The sequence below is a fragment of the Gossypium arboreum genome, chromosome 3 (assembly GCF_025698485.1).
Source record: "Gossypium arboreum isolate Shixiya-1 chromosome 3, ASM2569848v2, whole genome shotgun sequence".
Lineage (NCBI taxonomy): Eukaryota > Viridiplantae > Streptophyta > Magnoliopsida > Malvales > Malvaceae > Gossypium > Gossypium arboreum.
The window spans coordinates 3420797-3435696 of record NC_069072.1 but is presented as its reverse complement, the minus strand read 5'-3'; the positions used below and the strand labels follow the sequence as shown (position 1 = coordinate 3435696).

Here is a 14900-nt window from a genome sequence, read left to right as displayed (position 1 = left end):
TTTATTTTAATATTATTACATTATGTTTACTTTTTGAATTTCTATATTATTATTATTATTGTTACTTATTATTATTACTGTTATGTACATATTATTTATACTATACTTAATATTATTATTATTATTATATTTACTATTATTATTTATAAATATTAGTGTATATTTTTATTATATATGTATATATATACTCTTTATGTATGGTATTTTTTAACATTATTATATTTACTATTATATTTATTATCTTTAATATATTATATTTTACTTTCCTTACCTTATTATTATGTCATACTTTCTTTTGTATTTTTGCTAGTATTGTTATTATTATTATTATTATTTATTATATTTATATAATATTATTAATAGGTACTTTTAACATTATTATTTCTAATACGTAAATGCTATGTAAGTATTTTAATACTATATTATGTATGTATTTTCAAGCCATATTATGTATATATTTTTAATGCTATGCGTGCACTTTGTAATACTATTATAATGTATATATTTTAATACCATTAGTTATACATTTTGTACTATTTCATATATATATTTTTCTATATTATCCTTATTATTAGTATTGATATTAGTGCGTTTTATTATATGTATATATACTCTCAATATTATGTTTTTATATGTATACTCTTAATACCATATTATTCTTATTATTTTCGCTATTATTACTTACTTTTAATATTATTGTTATTATTTACATATATGTATAGATATTTTCATGTACTTATTATAAATGTATCATTTGCTTATCTTATTATGTACATACATTTTTCAATATTTATATATATATTATTATGTATATATACTTTAGCATTACTAATTATGTATATTCTTACTATTTTATGTATATATTTCAAATACTATATATAGTATTTCGACACTATTACTATTTATACATATATATATGTTTTGACGTACATGTTCTTAATATCATTTTTATGTATATGTATTCATTGTTTTATATTTCAGTATTTGATTCTATTATTACATTTAATATCGCATACATCTTTATCATTACTGTCACATGGATTATTGGCTTCAATATATTTCTAGCTCTTCCATTTATTTATTTTGATTAATTCGCTTTGCATTATTTCGAAAATCTCATTCATGTTTTTATTTATTTCAATAATCAAGGCAACGTACCGATTTAATATTAAGTCATCGATTTCATCGCTATGTTGGGTGAACATCAATCGACTCGTGTTAAAACGGTATGTCCTTCTCAAAAAATCAAAAAAATTGAAAATTCTTGTGTTTCAATCGGATCACGATTAAAGCTTATATTGAACTCGTATTTTTGAAAATCAAGATGACGCGTGTTTTACAAGATACCAATTTTGGGCGTCGCGAGGGTGCTAATACCTTCCTCGCGCGTAACCGACTCCCAAACCCTAATTTATCCCTGGCTTTTGACGTAGACCTAAACTCGGCTTTCTTTTTGTTTTAAAAAAAAAGAAAATCTAATAGGTGTCCGATCACACCTAAGAAAAAGGATCAGTGGTGACTCCCTTTTAAATCAAACCTCGGTATTTAAACTTTCAATCAAACACCCCAATTAGCGATCGAAAGCAAATTTCACGTCGCTACAATAGTGATTTGAGATCACTAAATCCGATATTTGAGTTTAGATATTAGTAAGTAAAAGTTAAGTGTAGTTTTAGAAATAATTTCGAATTAGTGAAATTATAAATTAAAAGAAATTTGTAGATTAAATAAGATAAAAACAATGTATAGAGACCTCGAATTCATAAACCGAGCCATAAATATTTTTATAAATATTTATGGAGTGTTAGTAAGTTAGTATTAAATTTTCGTTAAGAGATTTTAAGGTTTCGATAGTCATTTGGGTAAAAAGGACTAAATTGAATTAAGTACAAAATTGTGAAATGTGATTAAATAGCTCTAGTAATAATTAAAGGAGGACTAAATAGGCAATTAAACACCTATTATTTGGCTGGACGGCATGAGTGTGCAGAAAAAATAAACATCAAGTGTGAACAAGGGGCAAAATTGGAAATAGGGTAAAAATTAAATTGTAAAATATGATATATAGGTAAAATCTAGAGTTTTCTTCATTTTCTTCATCCTCTCCATTAAAAACACCATTGAAGGGTACTTTTAAGCTGGTTTCTCATATTTTTACTACATGTAACCTCAATTCTTGATTATTTCTTGTAAACTTTGTGTTTTCGAGACTTTTACAACTAGGTCCACTTGTTTAATTCATTAGTTTTTTATTTCATGGGTAATTTTGAAAGTTTCCATGAATAAGTGCTAAAATTTTATGATGATTTATCATGGAATTAAGGTTTTAATTTCATTATATGATGATTTTATGAAGAGATTTGCATAGAAATTTATTTTAGGACCTAATTGTGAAAGTTGTTGGAATTAGGGTTTTGTGTTGAATCTTGGAATGTCAAAGGCTATGAAGTAGTTTGTAGTGTTTAGATAAAATGATATTTGAAAGGAATTAGTTTAATTGATGAATAAATTGAATAGGGACTAAATTGTAAAAACTAAAAAGTTTTGGGCTAATAGTGTAATTTCAAAATTTTAAGGGCATAAATTGTGAAATAGAATAGAATCAAAATAGATGCTAATGAAGTAATGATTTTATAATTATAGATAAAGAAAACGAAATGAATCGTGGAAAGGAGAAAATTCAAAAATAGTCCCTAACTTTCTATGACTTTTGCAAATTAGCCCAGGTAAGTTCATATGGAAAATTTAATGTTTTGTTATGAAAATATTATGGTTTTTAAGTATATTATTGTAGATGAATACTATTAATTTGTAAAAAGTATGAAATAGTATTTAAGTAAAAATACATATTATTTGGAACAATAGATTTGAGTGCTTCCATTTTGTGACCATAATGAATTGACGGAAAAGATGTGATATGTACTTCCGTATAAGACCATAGCTGGGCTATGGCATCGGTACAATGTGGTTCGAGTTCCCGTATAAGACCATAGCTGGGCTATGGCATCGGTGTGATGTGATAATGTGATTCCGTATAAGACCATATCTGGGATATGACATCGGCATGTTATGTGATCTGTGTAAGACCATGGCAGGGCTATGGCTTCAGTGTGTGATGTGTGACAATGTGAAAGTCCATAGTTTACTATGGCAATGTGATAATGAATCACTCAATTCCTTTATTGTTCCTTAATTTGACAATGGAAGTAAATGAGAAATGGGCCCAAGGGAGTTAAATTTGTGAATAACAATCTGGAAATTATCCAAATGAGTTTATTAATGAAATTGTGATTTGCAGGATGAATTAGATAAGCTAATAGATATATGATTGTGTAAAATATTTGGTAAGATTTGTGTAATTATGCCTATGAGCTTACTAAGCTTCTATAAGCTTACTTGTGTATGTTACTTGTTTTGTAGATTGACTTATATACATACGGAGGATTGGATCTACATCAAGGGTCACACTATCCAGATTTATTTCGGTAGATTTTGTTAAACAACTTTTTGATTTATATGGCATGTATAGGAGTTGATTTGATAATGTAATTGTGTGAATGATTAAATATGTAAAGTATGTTAAATGTGATGTTTTGTGTTTGAAAATGAAATATACATATTTTGGATTGAAATAATTGATTGGTTGGGTTCTATTAATGTATAATTGTGTTTAGGTACAAGAAATGGATAAAAGAATATTATTTGATCAAGATTTATAAGTCAATGTTTTGGGCATATATTAAGTGTGTTTGTTATGTGAAAATAGCTTTAAAATAGTAAAAAAATGAGGTTTTCACACAGCCAAGTCACATGGGCGTGTGCCCAGGCCATGTGGTAAAGTCAGAATCGCCCACGAGCATGCCACAAGGGCATGTCTCAGGCCACACGGGCGTGTGCCCCTATTTTTAAGGAAAATTTTTTAAAGTTCCCAGTTTAGTCCCAAATCACTTCCTAAGCATATTTTGGGCCTCGCAGGTCCATATTAAGGACTTAAAGATGAAATTTAAGAAAATTTTAAATTAAAATATAGATTTATGACTCGGTTTTATACGTTTATTATTGTTTAATTCAGGTAGCACCTCGAACCCTGTTCCGGCGTCGGATATGGACGAGGGGTGTTACATGAAATTATAGAAAAAGTTAGACCAGTGATATATTGTTTGGTTTTGCCTCCGAAGTTACAGAAAAGTTATGATGTTTTTCATGTTTGGATGCTCGGAAGTTATAGATCAGATCTTTTACATGTTATCTCGACAAATGATATTGAAATTTGAACTGATATATTGTATGGACAAGAAGAACTGATTGAGATATTAGCTTGAAAAGTTAAGTCATAATATTGAGGAAGCAATACGGGAACTGAAAGAAACAGTGAGATCACTGAACCCCTACCTCTTTTTAGGCAAATTTCGAGGACGAAATTTATTAAGGGGGGAGAATTGTAATGACTCGAACTTTACGGTTATCGGAAAAGTATATTTTCGGGTCTCCATTTCTAAAAAAGAGACTCGTAAATATTTATTAAAAATATTTATGACGTTAAATGAGTGGTTAATTAAAGTTTAATGAAGTAAATTAGCTTAAATTAAGGATAATTAGGAAAAAAGGATTAAATTGAATGAAGTGTAAAATTTAATTGTAGATTAAAAGAAAATAAAAAAGGATCAAAATGGAAATTAAGCCAACTTACTATAGATGAGGCGACAAACTTAGATAAAATCTAAGATTTTATTGGATTTTATATGTTTAAGGTTTTAAATTAATTATATTAATTATTATTAAATAAATAAAAGAAAGACAATTGTATGGTAAAAATAAAATACATGTGTAATAAATATTGTACATACATTTGTGATACATATATGTATTTACTTATTATTTAAGTAAATATTAATGTATTATTATTATTAAATTGATATTATGTAATGAATAAATTAAATAAAGACAAAGCGTGAATATGATTTGATACAAGTGTATAAATAAAATATATACAATTGTAATACATGTATTTAATTATTAAAAGATATTTATAAAAGATATTTATATGATAAATAAAGAAAAGAATGACAAGTGCATGGTGATATATGAATACATATGTATTAACAATGTACACATGTATAAAAGTATTATTTATTATGTAAGTATATTATTATTTTATTATATTATATTATAAGATTTTTATGTAATAAATATATTAAATTATGACAAGTGTGTGGATATAAATAGATACAAATGTAAAATAAATATTTGATGTTAATTAGATATTTATTAAGTTAACATATTATATATATATATATATATATATATATATATATATATATATATAAAAAGTAAAACAAAAGAAATGAAAAGGATAGAAAAGAAACAGAATGAAACGAGACAGAGAGCAAGGGAGAAAAAGAAAGAAAGGAAGAAAAAGGAAAATTAGGGGTTTGATGCTTGAAGCTTAAATAGGTAAGTCAATTTAGCCCTTTTTACTTAATTTTGATGTTTTAGAAGCTTTGGAATAAGGTTTTGATGAAATTAAATTGATATATTGAAAGTTATTAGATTTTTAAATATTGTTTATGTTGAATAAAATGATGAATTAGGGATTAAATTGATAGAAATTCAAGTTAGAAGTGAGATAAGGATTGAATTGTAAAGTAATTCATAAGTTTTGAATAGTAGGGATTGAATTGAAAGAATTTGGAAATTATGGTTTTATGCTGAAATTAGAGAGCTGAAATTAGTTTAAAGTGAAAATTGAATGAAAATATTGAGTTAAATGTGAAGAATAAAAGTTAGTCTCGGTTTGGGACTAAATTGGAATTTAGACAAAAGTTGAATAAAAATTGAAACATTCAATGTGAAAATTATACTGTATTAATGATTATAAATTGTATTAATTTCGTAGCTAACGGGGTGCCGAAACATCCTCAGTTAAGAAAGGAAAAGATGAAGTCAACGAGGATTAGCTCTGAAATCACGGTTTGTATTTATATAATCCGAACCTAGTTATTAATTATTATATTTTATTCAATGCCTTTAGTGAATGTTGAAGTGAGAATTATTGTGTTTGATAATGAATGGTAATGACTGTTATTGAAATGGATATGTACAGACCACTGATTGAAAAGTGAATAGTTATTAATTATTATACTTTAGTTCACTGTTTAATATCAATAAACTATATTTAACTATTCACTTTTCAATCAGTGTTATGTACATATCCATTTCAATAACAGTCATTACCATTCATACCAAATCAGCTTGCTATCCCAGATAGTTTTCACTGTATAATACGATTTGTGTGTTTCAGTCCACATTTCAATTCTTCATTCAGTATTAATCTGATCACTATTATATTTAATAACCCCTATTAACATGACTCGGACTCAGACGGATACATGGATCCAACCAAACACACCAGAATGACACCCAATGTCTCATTGGATAGTTCGAAGCAATATAGTGACACCCAGTGTCTCATCGGCGTGGCCGAAGTAAAATGGTATCTAGTACCTCATCGAATCTATCCGAAGAAATATAGTGACACCCAATGTCTCATCGACTCGAGGTCGAAGTATCCCTGAACTCTTGCAATCCTATGACATGCCAACTATACTATTAATAGGGTTTCCAATTCATTTTCCAGTTTCCTATCATTATACACTTCAACAATCACATTTATTCTCAATTTCAATATAACTCAATTCACTTTTCAATAACAAATATTCAATTTCACAATAGTCCCTTATTTATATTAATTTCATCACATACTAAATTAATTTATTTCAATTAAAAAACACAATACAAATAATTCACATCTTAATTATTTATCATAACATTTACCCAAAATTCAATTATCATAATTGCACAATATCACATGCACACACATATATATATTTATAATATATATATAATTCAATTCAATATTAATTCAATAAATTCATAACATACCAAATCAACTCTCTTCCATTATCAAACACAATAATTCTCACTTCAACATTCACTAAAGGCATTGAATAAAATATAATAATTAATAACTAGGTTCGGATTATATAAATACAAACTGTGATTTCCGAGCTAACCCTCGTTGACTTCATCTTTTCCTTTCTTAACTGAGGATGTTCCGGCACCCCGTTAGCTACGGAATTAATACAATATATAATCATCAATACAGTACAATTTTCACATTGAATGTTTCAATTTTTATTCAACTTTTGTCTAAATTCCAATTTAGTCCCAAACTGAGACTAACTTTTATTCTTCACATTTAACTCAATTTTCATTCAATTTTCACTTTAAACTAATTTCAGCTCTCTAATTTTAGCATAAAACCATAATTTCGAAATTCTTTCAATTCAGTCCCTACTATTCAAAACTTATGAATTACTTTACAATTCAATCCTTATCTCACTTCTAACTTGAATTTCTATCAATTTAATCCCTAATTCATAATTTTATTCAACATAAACAATATTTAAAAATCTAATAACTTTCAATATATCAATTTAATTTCATCAAAACCTTATTCCAAAGCTTCTAAAACATCAAAATTAAGTAAAAAGGGCTAAATTGACTTACCTATTTAAGCTTCAAGCATCAAACCCCCAATTTTCCCTTTTCTTCCTTTCTTTCTTTTTCTCCCTTGCTCTCTGTTTCGTTTCATTCTGTTTCTTTTCTATCCTTTTCATTTCTTTTGTTTACTTTATATATATAAATATCTAATTAACATCATATATTTATTTTACATTTGTATCCATTTATATCCACACACTTGTCATAATTTAATATATTTATTAAATAAAAATCTTATAATATAATATAATAACAATATTAATACACTTATATAATAAATAATACTTTTATACATGTGTACATTGTTAATACATATATATCCATATATCACCATGCATTTGTCATTCTTTTCTTTATTTATCATATAAATATTTTTATAAATATCTTTTAATAATTAAATACATGTATTACAATTATATGTATTTTATGTATACACTTGTATCAAATCATATTCACACATTTGTCTTTATTTAATTTATTCATCACATAATATTAATTTAATAATAATAAATACATTAATATTTACTTAAATAATAAGTAAATACATACATGTATTATAAATGTATGTACAATATTTATACACATGCATTTTATTTTTGCCATAATTAATATAATTAATTTAAAACCTAAAACATATAAAATCCAATAAAATCTTAGATTTTATCTAAGTTTGCCGCCTCATCTATAGTAAATTGGCTTAATTTCAATTTTGATCCTTTTATTTTCTTTTAATCTACAATTAAACTTTCACACTTCATTCAATTTAATTTTTTTCCTAATTATCCTTAATTTAAGCTAATTTAATTCATTAAACTTTAATTAACCACTCATTTAACTTCATAAATATTTTTAATAAATATTTACGAGTCTATTTTTCGAAATAGAGACCGAAAATACACTTTTCCGATAACCGTAAAGTCATTCCATCTAATGTATAATTTGATATATGAGTTTTGATCGAATAATTATAAATATAATATTTTGATTATGGTGCAAACAAATGCATAAAATTTTAATTTTCATTAAATTTTTACATTTAAAGAAAGCTTCAATTGTATAAAAGACCCTCAAGAATTAAAAAAAAACAATTAAATTATTCTCAAACTTTTGTACCTAATTGAGCTTTGAATTTATAGAATTAATCAAATTGACCATTTGACTGACATTAATTACTAATTTCTAACGGGATTATTGATGTATTGTTGAGTTAGTCAATGAATGCTGATGTGATAATCTACGTCAAGAGCGATTATTGATATGACACTGTCACAACATCAAAAATAAAAATTTTTAAAAAATTTTAAAAATTCAAGTTTAAAATCAACATTAACAAATGAATGACAACCAATTTTCCAAATTATTCTAAAATTATAAAAATAAAAAATATATATTTTTATGTTTTGTCAATGCTTGAGATGGTGGCGAATCTGTCTATTTTGACCAACGAACTTCGTGACATCGTGGCTGACTACGCAATATGAGCAAACAAAAGGGATACTTTTGGATTGTTAGTTAGAAAGGTTTTATCTTTATTGTATGTCCTGATTCTGTTTTGTTGGGAAAGTTCATTTTGATACATTGTTAGCTATTGCAGACACTTTTCAGAAGTTGGGTTCTTTTAATGGGCAGCAAGAAGAGAATCAGAGTGAAACTGATGGAGGGTCAAACTGATTTAGCTAAAAACAATACAGTTTTGGTTCCTTCCAATAAGAAAATTAAGATGGATAACAATAAATAAGAGATGAGAAATGGGGTTATGGAAATAATAAAGAAGAGAAAACAAATAGACATGGAGAAACAACAAAAACAAATGAATACCAGTGGTTTGCCTACTTGGCATCGAAAGGTTCTTCTGTGAAAGATGCAGCACTGGAAAAGATAGTGACAGAGTTGCGAGAAGTACAGAAAGAATATGATAGGCTCAAGGATAAGGGTAATTTGGTTGATGATGATGGTCGTTTGAAACTAAATGCTCAAATAGATGATGGCTTGGATAACTGTGCATCATCCTTGAGATATGCTGTGCATTATCAAGAAAGGTTTGATATTGCTATCTTTATTCTTTGAATCCATGCTTTGCACTTGTATGAAAACTTAGCCTGAAAATTTTTCTATAGGACGCTTAGACAGGGTTAGGATACATGTTTTGCCACTGGTTTTGCAGTATGTTGGACAGGTTTTGCATTGGGTTTGACTGCTTTGGTGGCTAAAATTCCTAGCATTAAAGTGGATTCCTTGTTGAAACTTATAGTTAATTTGTTGGAAGTCTCATCATCAATGGAGGATCAGGGAGGAATGATTCCCCCTTTATATATTGGTTCTCATCTCCTCACATAATGCTCAACAACTAGCTTCTTATACTCCAGGATGTAAGGGATCGCCTCTTGGGTTGGTTATTCGCTTACGGTGCACTTGCTCGATTTGGCAGACTTGCTAAAGAGTGGCTTTCTGATAAAGATACTCTGCACATCAAGGAATTTATGAGTGGTATTATCTCCCTTGCTGGGAAAAAAAGATATTTGTAAATCATTTTAGAAATTGTTGATGAGGTAGTCACTGATCAAATATATCATTGTGTTTAACATGATAAGTAGATGTTTGAGTCTTTATATAACACTTTTGCTGAAGCATTGTTCGATCATATTCTTGAAGCTCCAGGAATAACTCAATGGTTTCAAGATGCCATTCATATAGGAAATCTGGGTGCTTTGTTTTTAGCTTTGAAAATTCATGAAAAAATGTCCATTGACAGCACTTCGTTCGGCGAGCTAATTTAGCTGAATCCATTCCGCCGGAGCAAACTTTTTTTTGCTGGTTATACATGCTGCAAAAGGCAATGAACAACTCGTACAACAGATATGGGATATTCTTCAAAGGAAGATACTGAAAGAAAAAAAGTTCCGGCTGATCAATCGGTCCAACTCTCTACTCTCGAATCTTTGTTAGAGAACAACCTGGAGTTCGCATCAAAACCATTCAAGATCAAGAAATCTACTAGTACCTTATCTGAGAAAGAGCTGTTCGCTTCTTTAAACAGATTCAAAATGATTGTTTCACTTGTTCGGGATTCAACTTACTGGATATTGAAGATCATTGAGGTGAGAAACTACTCGGATGCTGAATTGAAGAGAGTTTTTGATCTCTTAAAAGCTATGTTAGTGGTGTATTTTGACAATAAAAAGTCTCCAATAAAATCTGGTTTTCTGAAAGAAATATTCAGAAGACATCCCAGGATTTTCCATCGACTTTTAGGCTCAGTACAGAAGAAATGCGGCTGTGCAAAATCTGACTTCTACGTGTCGAGGCACTTGATTTGGTGATCAAAGCATTGAAGTCACAGGCTCCATTGAAGAAAGTAATAAAGATGCCGGAAAAGAAGTCGAGAAGAATCCAAGTTGATACATTTTGTGGTAAAATTTTCCAGATGGTATCAACATTAGACCTAACCAAGGCTTTTTTAAGATGTTTGAGACCAGATACTCATGCTGCTTGTGAACCTCAACTTGGTCCCCCTTTTTTTTAACTTGAAGAAGAAAAAGCTCGAATGAGAGGCAACTTCTAAACGCCAACACATATTTGTGGACACAACCTTGAGAAGATAAGCCTGATTTCAGCTTTCTTTTCTTAATTGATTGCATAGGAGATTTTCTTTTAACAGCCTTTTATAAGCCATATTAAACCATGTCAAATCTAAAACCTTTTATTCAAAGAGGTGATAGTTCCAATAATTTCATTTAACTTTATTTTTTTTCTTTTAGCTTAATAATTAAATTAGTCATTTTTATAAATTTTATATGATATAGTAAGCGTACGACACCATATATCTTTGCAAAAGTAAGGATATTCATATTACAAATCTGATTAGAATTGCTCGTTTTTTATTAGAAGCTTGTTGTGATTTAGTTTTTATGTAGCATGGGGAAAAATTCTTAATCGTTGGAAACAAAAATAAAGTCACTGATTTGGTGGTGCGAACTGCAATAAGGGCACGGTGGTATTTTCACAAATTTGCCCACTATAGAAACAAGGCTTCATAAGTTTAGGGGCTTGAGAACAGAACAAAAGACCGGGGGGTGTAACACCCCTAACTCGAATTCGTCGCCGAAACAGGGCTATAGAGCATTACTAAAGATTTCAGATCAGATAACAGACATTTCATATAATTTATTAATCATATCAGAATCTATTTATAATCAATCATATTGTCCCTCTTATGAGCTCTCAAGGTCCAAAATATGCATTAGAAACGAATTGGGACTAAACCTGGTACTCAGAAAATTTTTCGCAAAATTTCAAAATTTTTCCAAAGTACAGGAGACACACGCCCGTGTGGTCAGGCCGTGTGAGCAGAGACACGCCCGTGTTTTAGGTCGTGTGGGCATTCGAAATAGGGTACACGACTGTGTCCCAGCCTGTGTCTAAATTAGGGTGATTACTGACTTGGGAAGCTCCAGATAGCCATATATTGGGAAGTTCAAGCGAGCCATATCAGGAGGCTCCGGAGAGCCATTAATCAGGAAGCTCACAAAGAGCCTTTAATTGGGAAGCTCTGAAGAGCCATATATCGGGACGCTCATAAGAGTTGCGATGTGTCCACAACACATGCAGGGATCACAATTGATCGAGATGCTCCAAATAGCTATTAACTGGAAGCTCGCAAGAACCATATAACGGGAAGCTCTAAAGGGCTAATAACGGGACACTCTTTTGAGCTATGGTGTGTCCGTAACATATGTAGGACCACAACCAATTCGGAACCTTGTATCCAATCGAATTTCATTTATTCAAATGGTACTTAACATTTATCGGGCATTGTCGAATATGTAATTAATTTCATATATATAGCAATTACACAATTCACATATACAACATTCAGTTCAAACATGTAAATATTCACAATTTAGTTACATGAACTTACCTTGACAATGTTCGCGTTCGTAAGCTACTAATTCGATACTTTTTGTTTTCTTCGATCCAATTCCGAACTAGGTCTATCCGGATCCAATTAAGCCAAATAAGCTTGCTTGAGTTCTCTTCTCTTAGCCAGAGTTTCCATGTAAAATAAATTGGAAAAGATGATAATATGATGATATTTTCTAATTTTATTAATTTATCATTTTTTTCATCTTTTTTTTTCCAATTTAGTCCTTTTCTTTATTAGATTTTTCATGGATGGATCATCATATTTATCTACTAACTCCACTTAATGGTCTAATTATTATATAAGGACTTCTAATTTTGAATTCCATAGCTATTTGATCCCTTTAGTTACTAGTACTCAACTTTTGTATTTTATGCAATTTGGTCATTTTTATCGGATTAGACATAAAATCAGTAAAATTTCTTTACGAAATTTTCATGCAATATTTTAATCATAATGCAGATCATGAAATAATATTAATATAAATTTTCTTCCGGACTCGGATTTGTGGTCCCCAAACCACTATTCCGATTTCAATGAAAACGGGTTGTTACAGAGGATTTAATCATCTTCTGAAAAGAGATGAAACTATGTTAAAGAGACAATTATCTCACTTGCAAACATATCTGGGCGGAATTAAATATATTACGTGATTGCCTGATATTGTAATCATCATTGATCAGCAAGAAGCATATACTGCTCTTCGAGAATGTATCACTTTGGGAATTCCAACAATTTGTTTAATCTATACAAATAGCGATCCTGATCTCATAGATATTTCGATTCCAACAAATGATGATGCTATAGCTTCAATTCAATTAATTCTTTACAAAGTAGTAGAAATACCATGAAAGCCATTGTATTAGGTAAATTAGTCGTGTTGGATTACATTTTTTTTTATTAAAAATATAAGTAAATTAATTTTATACGCTAAATCAAAAAGTAAATAGATTATTTATATTAAAATTTTATTTTATTTCTATATTTAAAAGAAAATAGAATCAAAACATTGACATAACAATATGATTTTCGCAAGGTCTCATTTTGGGTACTGAACTTTAGAGATGACATTATTAGAACAAACAATTACAAACCTCAAATATGAACCATTATGAAAAATACCAACAGTAATAATATAATATTTTGCAAGATGCGATTATTTTTCCCATTTTGTTCTACATTGTAAAATCGAAAGTGTCATTGAGAATATCTAAGCTTCACATATTACTATACACAAATAGATTTGTCAACTCCATCGGCAAAATATAAATACATGTGTGATGAAATCATACTGTTGTCAAAGCTTTAGATAAACAGTAAGGTGATGTAAGATCCCTAGTCCACAATTATCACAGACGGGTCGCAGCAGCAATCATCCAAGAGACAGCAACAACATAAAGCTGCAAGGCTGCAACACAAAATTAAACAAAGTTTGCTGGCTGATTAACAATATTAGATCGTGCAGGATTTATTAAAAAAAAAAAAAGTTGATGTATATTTATACATACAATCCCTCAAGAAAACCTGGTTCTCTCCTGGGTGGCGGTGGTGGGGCACCATAATACTGAGGAGGTGCCATTACTGGTGGAGGAGGCCCTTGATTATAAGTATAACCTCCTGCACCATATTTTAAATACACAGGTAAAAGGTAGCTAAAATCAAGAAACATTCGATTATTATAGTATAAATTAAGAAAGCAGAGATATGCATGCACCTGGAGGAGGATAGGGGTGGCCGTACTTGTAATCACTCATATTGCCAAACAAAAACACTAATTAATGGATGAAATCGTAGGTTTGGGGTTCAAGGGCACGCAGGGGTTTTATACAAGGCAAAAAGAGATGAGAACTTGGCAAGAGGGTTGGCTGGATAAGAGAATATATGGTGTCGGCAAGGAAAGGAAAAGAAAAGTTCTCTTTAACAAGCTGCAAAAGCGAAGTAACGAATACAATGTCTGTGGGTGTATTATTCTTATTCCGGTGTGTTTTGATGTATCGTTTTGATAAAATATAGATTCATGTAAATATATATATATATGTTAACGTGCAAATATAAATAGTGGATTGAGACGTAAAATGTGAAAAATATAATTATATATGTTTTGACTTCGTCTCTAGGCAATCCTCATCTCTACCCTCATTAAGAAATTAATACAAGGAACAAAAATAGTGGCAATGAAAGGGCTGGGTATAAAAGCAGTTGAATGCTTTCTATTTTGCACTTTATTTCCGTTTCGAAGTTTCGTGAAAGGGAATTTTCGAATATTTGTTCAAATTCGGGCATTTCCTGCGTCTTCTAAACCAATATTCTTTACACACCGTTTACGAATTTTCTATTTTGTTGTACTTTAGGGTTTTTGTGGTAACGTGAAATCTTTTTAGATTGTATTTGCTTTTTTTATTTAAAATAAGTTAAT

General features: G+C 29.3%; 3 long non-coding RNA genes across 3 annotated transcripts; 1 reads left to right on the top strand and 2 right to left on the bottom strand.

Moving 5' to 3' along the window:
* The first annotated feature begins 5254 nt into the window (after positions 1 to 5254).
* LOC128290515 (uncharacterized) lies at positions 5255 to 6049 on the top strand. Its single transcript, XR_008280378.1, has 2 exons — positions 5255 to 5454; positions 5897 to 6049. It is a non-coding gene; the product is annotated as an uncharacterized LOC128290515 (long non-coding RNA).
* An 836-nt stretch (positions 6050 to 6885) lies between these two features.
* Positions 6886 to 7842, bottom strand: LOC128290514 (uncharacterized). Its single transcript, XR_008280377.1, has 2 exons — positions 7570 to 7842; positions 6886 to 7129 (listed from the first exon to the last, which is right to left on the bottom strand). It is a non-coding gene; the product is annotated as an uncharacterized LOC128290514 (long non-coding RNA).
* Positions 7843 to 13526: 5684 nt separating this feature from the next.
* Positions 13527 to 14333, bottom strand: LOC108475798 (uncharacterized). The gene is made up of 3 exons (XR_001870017.2): positions 14199 to 14333; positions 13993 to 14101; positions 13527 to 13892 (listed from the first exon to the last, which is right to left on the bottom strand). It is a non-coding gene; the product is annotated as an uncharacterized LOC108475798 (long non-coding RNA).
* Positions 14334 to 14900: the final 567 nt, after the last annotated feature.